The sequence below is a fragment of the Nycticebus coucang genome, chromosome 6, assembly GCF_027406575.1.
Source record: "Nycticebus coucang isolate mNycCou1 chromosome 6, mNycCou1.pri, whole genome shotgun sequence".
Classification (NCBI taxonomy): domain Eukaryota; kingdom Metazoa; phylum Chordata; class Mammalia; order Primates; family Lorisidae; genus Nycticebus; species Nycticebus coucang.
The window spans coordinates 111,794,055-111,802,056 of NC_069785.1; the positions used below are offsets into that span (position 1 = coordinate 111,794,055).

The 8,002-nt window shown below is 40.8% G+C and overlaps 1 pseudogene; it reads left to right on the top strand.

Moving 5' to 3' along the window:
* The first annotated feature begins 1,781 nt into the window (after positions 1 to 1,781).
* On the top strand, positions 1,782 to 3,609 carry LOC128587556 (far upstream element-binding protein 1-like; annotated as a pseudogene).
* Positions 3,610 to 8,002: the final 4,393 nt, after the last annotated feature.

Sequence of the window (8,002 nt, forward strand, 5' to 3'; positions counted from 1 at the left end):
AGAAGTTTCTCTTCAAGTCCCTTGCCCAGCCTGCGATGGGATCACTTGTTCTTTTCTTGCTTATACGTTTGAGTTCTCTGTGGATTCTGGTTATTAAATCTTTGTCGGAGACATAACCTGCAAATATCTTCTCCCATTCTGAGGGCTGTTTGCTTCCTTTACTTATTGTGTTCTTGGATGTGCAGAAGCTTTTTAGTTTGATCAGGTCCCAGTAGTGTATTTTTGAAGCTGCTTCAATTGTGGGTGGGTCCTCTTCATAAAATACTCGCCCAGACTGATTTCTTCAAGGGTTTTCCCTGCGCTTTCTTCTAGTATTTTTATAGTTTCCTGTCTTAAGTTTAAATCTTTCATCCAGTGAGAGTCTATCTTAGTTAATGGTGAAAGGTGTGGGTCCAGTTTCAGTCTTCTACAGGTTGCCAGCCAGTTCACCCAGCACCATTTGTTACATAGGGAATCTTTTCCCCACTGAATGTTTTTAATTGGCTTGTCAAAAATCAAATAATGGTAAGTAGCTGGATTCATCTCTTGGTTCTCTATTCTGTTCCAGACATCTACTTCTCTGTTTTTGTGCCAGTACCATGCTGTTTTGATCACTATCGTTTTATAGTATAGTCTGAGGTCTGGTAGCGTGATTCCTCCTGCTTTGTTTTTATTTCTGAGTAATGTCTTGGCTATTCAAGGTTTTTTCTGAATCCATATAAAACGAAGTATTATTTTTTCAAGATCTTTAAAGTATGACAGTGGAGCATTAATAGGGATTGCATTAAAATTGTATATTGCTTTGGGTAGTATGGACATTTTAACAATGTTGATTCTTCCCAGCCATGAGCATGGTATGGTTTGCCATTTGTTAACATTTTCAGCTATTTCTTTTCTTAGAGTTTCATAGTTCTCTTTATAGAGACCTTTCATGTCCTTTGTTAGATAAACTCCCAAATCCAGCTATAACTTTTCAAGCCAGAAGAGAATGGTCAGCTACTTTTAACCTTCTTAAACAAAACAATTTTCAGCCCAGAATGCTCTACACTGCTAAACTAAGCTTCAAATTTGATGGAGAAATGAAATCTTTTACTGACATGCAAACATTGAGGAAATTCACCACAGTAAGACCATCTCTACAGGAAATACTCAGACCTTTCTTCACACTGACTATCACAAAGGACCACTAGCAAAGAAAACACCCAGAAACTAAAGGACAAAGTCTAGCTTCCATAATAGCACAAAGCATAAAACTAAGTAACATAATTTTACAATCTAAGATGAATAGAACTCCACCACACTTATCAATTCTCTCAATAAATGTAAATAGCTTGAATTCCCCCCACTGAAGAGGCAGCAGCTGACTGATTGGATAAAAAAGCACAAGCCATCTATATATGGTCTCCAGGAAAAACACCTAACCTCCAAGGACAAAACAAGAGTCGGGGGTGGGGGTGGGGGTGGTGGTGGTGGTGGTGGTGAAGTATTAGAAAACAATATTTCGGGCAGCGCCTGTGGCTCAAGGAGTAGGGCGCCGGTCCCATATGTCAGAGGTGGCGGGTTCAAACCTAGCCCTAGCCAAAAACCAAAAAAAAAAAAAAGAAAAGAAAACAATATTTCAGGCAAATGGAAATCAGAAGAAAGGAGGGGTCACAATGTTATTTTCAGATACAAATGAATTTAAAGCAACTAATGTTGCGCAAGAATGTGATAGAGCCTCGAGGGTCACCATTTTTTCTTTCTTAGCTGTTAGCTGAGAGCTGGTCTCTGGAAAAAGTGGCAGTGGCTGCTGTAGTGTAGCCATGGCAGATTATTCAACAGTGCCTCCACCCTCTTCTGGCTCAGCTGGTGATGGTGGTGGTGGCGGCGGTGGCGGAGGAGTAAACAATGCTTTCAAAAATTTACTGCAGAGAGCCCAGCAGATTGCAGCAAAAATTGAAGGTGATGCTGAGACGTCACTGAATTCAAATGACTATGGTTATCAGGGACAAAAAAGACCTTTAGAAGATGGAGATCAACCAGATGCCAAGAAAGTTGCTCCTCAAAGTGACTCTTTTGGAACACAGTTACCACCAATGCATCAGCAGCAAAGCAGGTCTGTAATGACAAAAGAATACCAAGTTCCAGATGGAATGGTTGGCTTTATAATTGGCAGAAGAGGTGAACAGATCTCATGCACACAACAGGAATCCAAAATACAGATAGCTCCTGACAGTGGTGGCCTTCCAGAAAGGTCATGTATATTAACTGGAACACCTGAATCTGTCCAATCAGCAAAATGGTTACTGGACTGTTGAAAAAGGAAGACCAGCTCCTGGCTTCCATCATGGCAATGGACCAGGAATTGCAGTTCAAGAAATCATGATTCTAGCTAGCAAGGCAGGATTAGTTATTGGAAAGGGGGGAGAGACTATTAAACAACTTCAGGAGCAAGCTGGAGTTAAAATGGTTATGATACAAGATGGGCCTCAGAACACTGGCACTGACAAACCTCTCAGGATTACAGGAGACCAGTACAAAGTTCAACAAGCCAAGGAAATGATGTTAGAGTTAATTCACGATCAAAGTGGTTTCAGAGAAGTTCAAATTGAGTATGGGTCAAGAATAGAAGGAAATGAAGGGATAGATGTTCCCATTCCAAGATTTGTTGTTGGTATTGTAATAGGAAGAAATGTGGAAATGATCAAAAAAATACAAAATGATGCTGGTGTTCAAATTTAGTTTAAGCCAGATGATGGAACAACACCTGATAGAATAGCACAAATACCAGGACCTCCAGACCATTGTCAGCATGCTGCAGAAATTATTATGGACCTTCTTCAAAGTGTTCAGGCTGGTAATCCAGGTGGGCCTGGACCTGGTGGTCGAGGAAGAGGTAAAGGTCAAGGCAACTAGAACATGGGACCGCCTGGTGGACTGTAAGAGTTTAATTTCATTGTGCCAACCTGGAAAACTGGATTAATAATAGGAAAAGGAGGTGAAACCATAAAAAGCATAAGCCAACAATCTGGTGCAAGAATAGAACTTCAGAGAAATCCTCCACCTAATGCAGATCCTAATATGAAGTTATTTATAAAGTCTATTTGCACTCCACAGCAAACAGACTATGCTTGACAACTCATAGAAGAAAAGATTGGTGGCCCAATAAATCCTTAAGGGCCAGCTGTACCCCATGGGCCTCCTGGACCTCCAGGGCCTAGAACTCCAATGGGACCATACAACCCTGTACCTTATAATCCAGGACCACCTGGCCCAGCTCCTCATGATCCTCCAGCCCCATATGCTCCCCAAGGGTGAGGAAATGCATATCAACACTGGCAGCAGCAGGCTCCTCCTGTTCTAGCCAAAGCAGGAGCAGATCCAAATTGGTGCGCCAACTACAACCCAAACTAATGGGCAAGGAGATCAACAGAATCCAGGTCCAGCTAGACAGGTTGATTATACCAAGGCTGGGAAGAGTACTACAAGAAAATGGGTCAAGCAGTTCCTGCTCCTGCTAGGGTTCCACCAGGTGGTCAACCAGATGACAGTGGAGCCTGGGCTGAGTACTACAGACAGCAGGCAGACTACTATGCCCAGACAAGTCCCCAGGGAATGCCACAACATCCTCCAGCACCACAGGGACAATAATAAGAAGTGGACAATACAGTATTTGCTTCATTGTGTGGAGGAAAAAAAACTTTGTTAAATATATGGATGCAGATGACTTGATAAAGATCTTAATTTTGCTTTGGTTTAAAATGGTGGGTTTTTTTTTTTAATGTACAAAATATCTATCACTACTGATAGGAAGTTAATATTTTTGTGTAGAAATGAAAATTGGTTTGTTTTTAGTATTTAGTGTAGATGTACACATTCCAGCAAATGTATTTGCAACCATTATGTGGTTGATGCTTTGTGATATAAATGTACTTTTTCACTGTATACTTTCACTTTTAAAATGCCTGTTTTGTGCTTTATAATAAATGATATGAAACCTCCAAAAAAAAGAAAGAAAGAAAAGAAAAGCAACTAAAGTTGAGAAAGACAAAGATTGTCACTTCATCTGGTCTAGAGAACAATACAAGAGGACATTTTGATTCTAAACATTTTTGCACCCAACTTAAATGCTCCTAGATTTTTGAAACAGACATTAATTGGTCTGAACAATATAATATCCTACAACACCATAATATCTAAGGACTTCAACACTTCTCTGACAGAACTGGACAGATCCTCTAAGCAGAAACTAAACAAAGAAATAAGGGACGTAAATGCAAGCCTGGAACAACTGGGCTTAATAGACATATACAGAACACACCATCCCAAAGCTAAGGAATATACGTTCTTCTCATCAGTCCTTAGTACATACTCCAAAATTGACCACATCCTGGAATACAAATCAAACCTCAATAAAATGGAAAGAATTGAAATTATACCTTGCATCTTTTCAGACCACAAGGCATGGAAACTAAACAACCTTACGCTCAATGATAGTTGGGAAAAGAGATAAAAGAGGAAATTTTTAAATTCCTCGAACATAACAACAAAGCCATAAGCTATAAAAACCTGTGGGATACTACAAAAGTAGTCCTAAGAGGGAAATTTATTGCATTGGATGCCTATATCCAAAAAAACAGAAAGAGAGCACATCAACAACCTAATGAAGCATCTCAAGGAAATGCGAAAGGAAGAGCAATCTAATCTAAAACCTAGCAGCAGAAAATAAATAATCAAAATTAAATCATAAATAAGGGAAAATAAAAGCAAAAGAATCATTTGGAAAATTAATGAAACAGTGCAGCGCCCATAGCTCAGTGGGTGGGGTGCTAGCCACATACACCAAGGCTGGTGGTTTCGATCCTGGCCCTGGCCTGCCAAACAATGACAACTGCAACCAAAAAATAGCCAGCTTTTCTGTCGGGCTCCCGGGAGGCTGAAGCAAGAGAACCACTTAAGCCCAAGAGTTTGAGGTTGCTATGAGCTATGACACCACTGCACTCTAACGGGGCAACATAGTGAGACTCTCTCTGAACAACAACAAAAAAGAAAGTTAATGAAACAAAAAAAATGGTTCTTCAAAAAGATAGAGTGTGAGGTCCTCTGTGAGAGAAGACCCAAGTTCCCTTACTTGTTTGGCAGTAGGCTTCTACCCCTTTGGGAGAATTCTGAGGTTGGAAGGGCATACCGTGCATATATCTGGACTGTGTGCTGTTTACCGCCAGACCAGGATCCACATGGAGGGGCCATGTCATCCTTTCGTCTAGCACCTGCTGGCTCCCTGTCCCGGAAAGTATCAATGTAAGTCATAGCTGGAGGTTAAAAAGTGGAACCTGGGGGGGTCATGGGAAAAGGAACCAGATGAGGTAGGTTTGAATAAAAGGATCAAATGAACATGAAAAGGCCACCAGACATTCATATGACCAAAACTCAGCAAGACACAGAAAATATCAACCATCAGAAGAAATTCCTTCATGCCCCTCCAAGTGGTCCCATAATGTGCAGAAGCAACCACTACTCTGATTTCTATTCTCATAGATAAATTTTACCCGTTTTTGAACTTTATAGAAATAGACTCATACATGTACTCATTTTATTTCTGGTTCTTTCACTCAACATCATGTTTTGGAGACTTATTCTTGTTACTACACGTAGCAGTAGTACATTCCTTTCTATTGCTGAGTAGTATTGCCTTTGTGAATATATCGCAATTTGTTTATCCATTCTCCTATTGGTGGGCAGTTGAGTTATTTTCAACTGGAGCCATTAAGTTGAAAGGTACAATGACACAACATTCTTGTTAATAGAGGACTGATGACCTCCTTTATCTCCAAGGTCCCCTGGAGTAGCCCCTAACTCTTCGGGACAGCAGGGCAGTGCGCATGTGATGGGAAGAGATCACATACACCCCTTCAATAGTGGAACCTGAGGTCTGGCCCCCCAAACAAACTTCTTGAACTAGTCTTCAGCTGTCCAAAAGTGGAGAAGTAACAGAAATAGACTAGACACACTAACTGGAGAATTCAGTTACTAGCTATGTACTCAGTAAGCATTATACTTTTGATAAGTGATCTATATATATTGGTAGAAGGCATAACAATACAGGGATACATTTGCACACCTGTGGTATCTTCCGTTTGCTGTCAGTCTGGAGATCATTGAACATGGACTTTGTGCTCCTCAAAAAGCAAAAACAAACTGTAGGTCAGTTAACCAAAAATCACACAATTTTGGAGTTGGAAATTATCAAAGATGAACAACTTGACAGGCTAGGCGCCATGGCTCATGCCCATAATCCTAGCACTCTGGGAGGCTGAGATAAGAGGATTGCTTGAGCCCAGGAGTTTAAGGCTGCAGTGAGATATTAATATGATGATGCCATTGTACTCTAGCCCTGGGTAACAGAGCAAGACTCTTCCTAAAACAAAACAAAACAAGCAAGCAAAGACGGGTGCCATGGCACACGCCTGTAATCCTAATACTCTGGAATGCCTAAGGCAGGTGGATCGCCTGAACTCAGGAGTTCCAGACCAACCTGAGCAAGAGCAAGACCCATCTCTAAAAATAGCCAAGCATTGTGGTGAGTGCCTGTAAGTCCCAACTACTCAGGAGGCTGAGGCAAGGGGATCTCTTGAATCCAAGAGTTTGAGGTTGCAGTGAACTATGACGCCACGGCACTCTACCCAGGGTAAAAGAGTGAAATTCTGTCTCAAAAAAAAAACAAAAAACAAACAGGCGAGCAAAAATCTTGACAGAAGAAAGGGGAGCTATTGGAACATATAAAGTGCTGCATAATGAAGGATCTGTCATCAGGAAAGTTTGAAGTATAAACAATAGGACATGCAGTGTTTGGTGTCCCTGAGTCGACAGCAGGTATGATATCGGATGGGCCTCGTGTGGTCTCCAGAGGTCCCCAGCAGCCATGTGCAGTGTCTTGACCTAAATCTGGTGACCTACCGAGGGGAAAACCAGGACTTCTGGATAGAATGCTGCTGCTGCAGTTGAGTTTCAGAATTTACACATTCTCTTCTTCCTGAGAAAGATGGTATAGAGCTGTTGGGATAGGAAACTGAGAAATGTACTCTCAGAAATGACTAGGGAAACCACAAAAAGACAGGACATAGTTGATTCAATAGGGAAGGCTTCCACCATAAAACTGCTGATGACTTATCCAGTATCATGGCTCCCACGTGGCTAACCCCAGGACAAACTCCACTCTGGGGATTCTCTATGTATTTCCTAGGTTAGATCTGGTATGATGTTAAGCTGTTAATTGTGGACTGATACGGCATTGATCCAGCATTGGGGTTTTGAAGGGTATAGGTGAGAATCAAAGAAGTTTGAGAAATCCACCACAGACCTCAAGCAGAGAAGAGAGGGGGGAAAAGTATTCAAGAATAGGAAAAACCAAAGTAATTAAAGAACAAGAGTTTTGGAGAGCATGTGTGTAGGTATGAGGACGTGAACTCTGTTCAAAATGCAGAGTATGGGAACTTAACACACAGTGCTAAAGCACTCCCAAATGATAACAAACTTTAGATGTACTATGGGCATGAAATTAGGTATAAATTGTGATCAAGTTTCAAGTGATGAAGGAAATTGGGCGGGAAATCCATAAATTTCAAAGTCCTTGCTGAAGGTTGGAGAGAAGCAGAGAGGCAGCAGTGACCACACCCAAGAGACAGAGGGAAAAAACTACACCCTGGAAAGATAACGAGATAAAAGGCACACTTGTGTTGTTGGAAATATATTTTATTAATGTAAGAAAATCATAAACTAATTTTTCCACTGGGCCAAAACTGAAATGATGCTGCTGGAAACAAATTTCATTGCTATGGTAATAAAGAATAAAGAACAATCTATTAATCCCCGTCAGAGAAAAGGCTCCCAGTAGATGTTATGATTTTCTAAAAAAAAAAAAAAAAGTCATATTTTTCAAATTTGATAGTTTCCTCTTAAGTGTAAATCATCCCAATAACATAATGAAATGCAACTTTCCAGATAAACTTGTGAAGTTTTTTTTTCTTTTCGTCAGCAAAGAAGG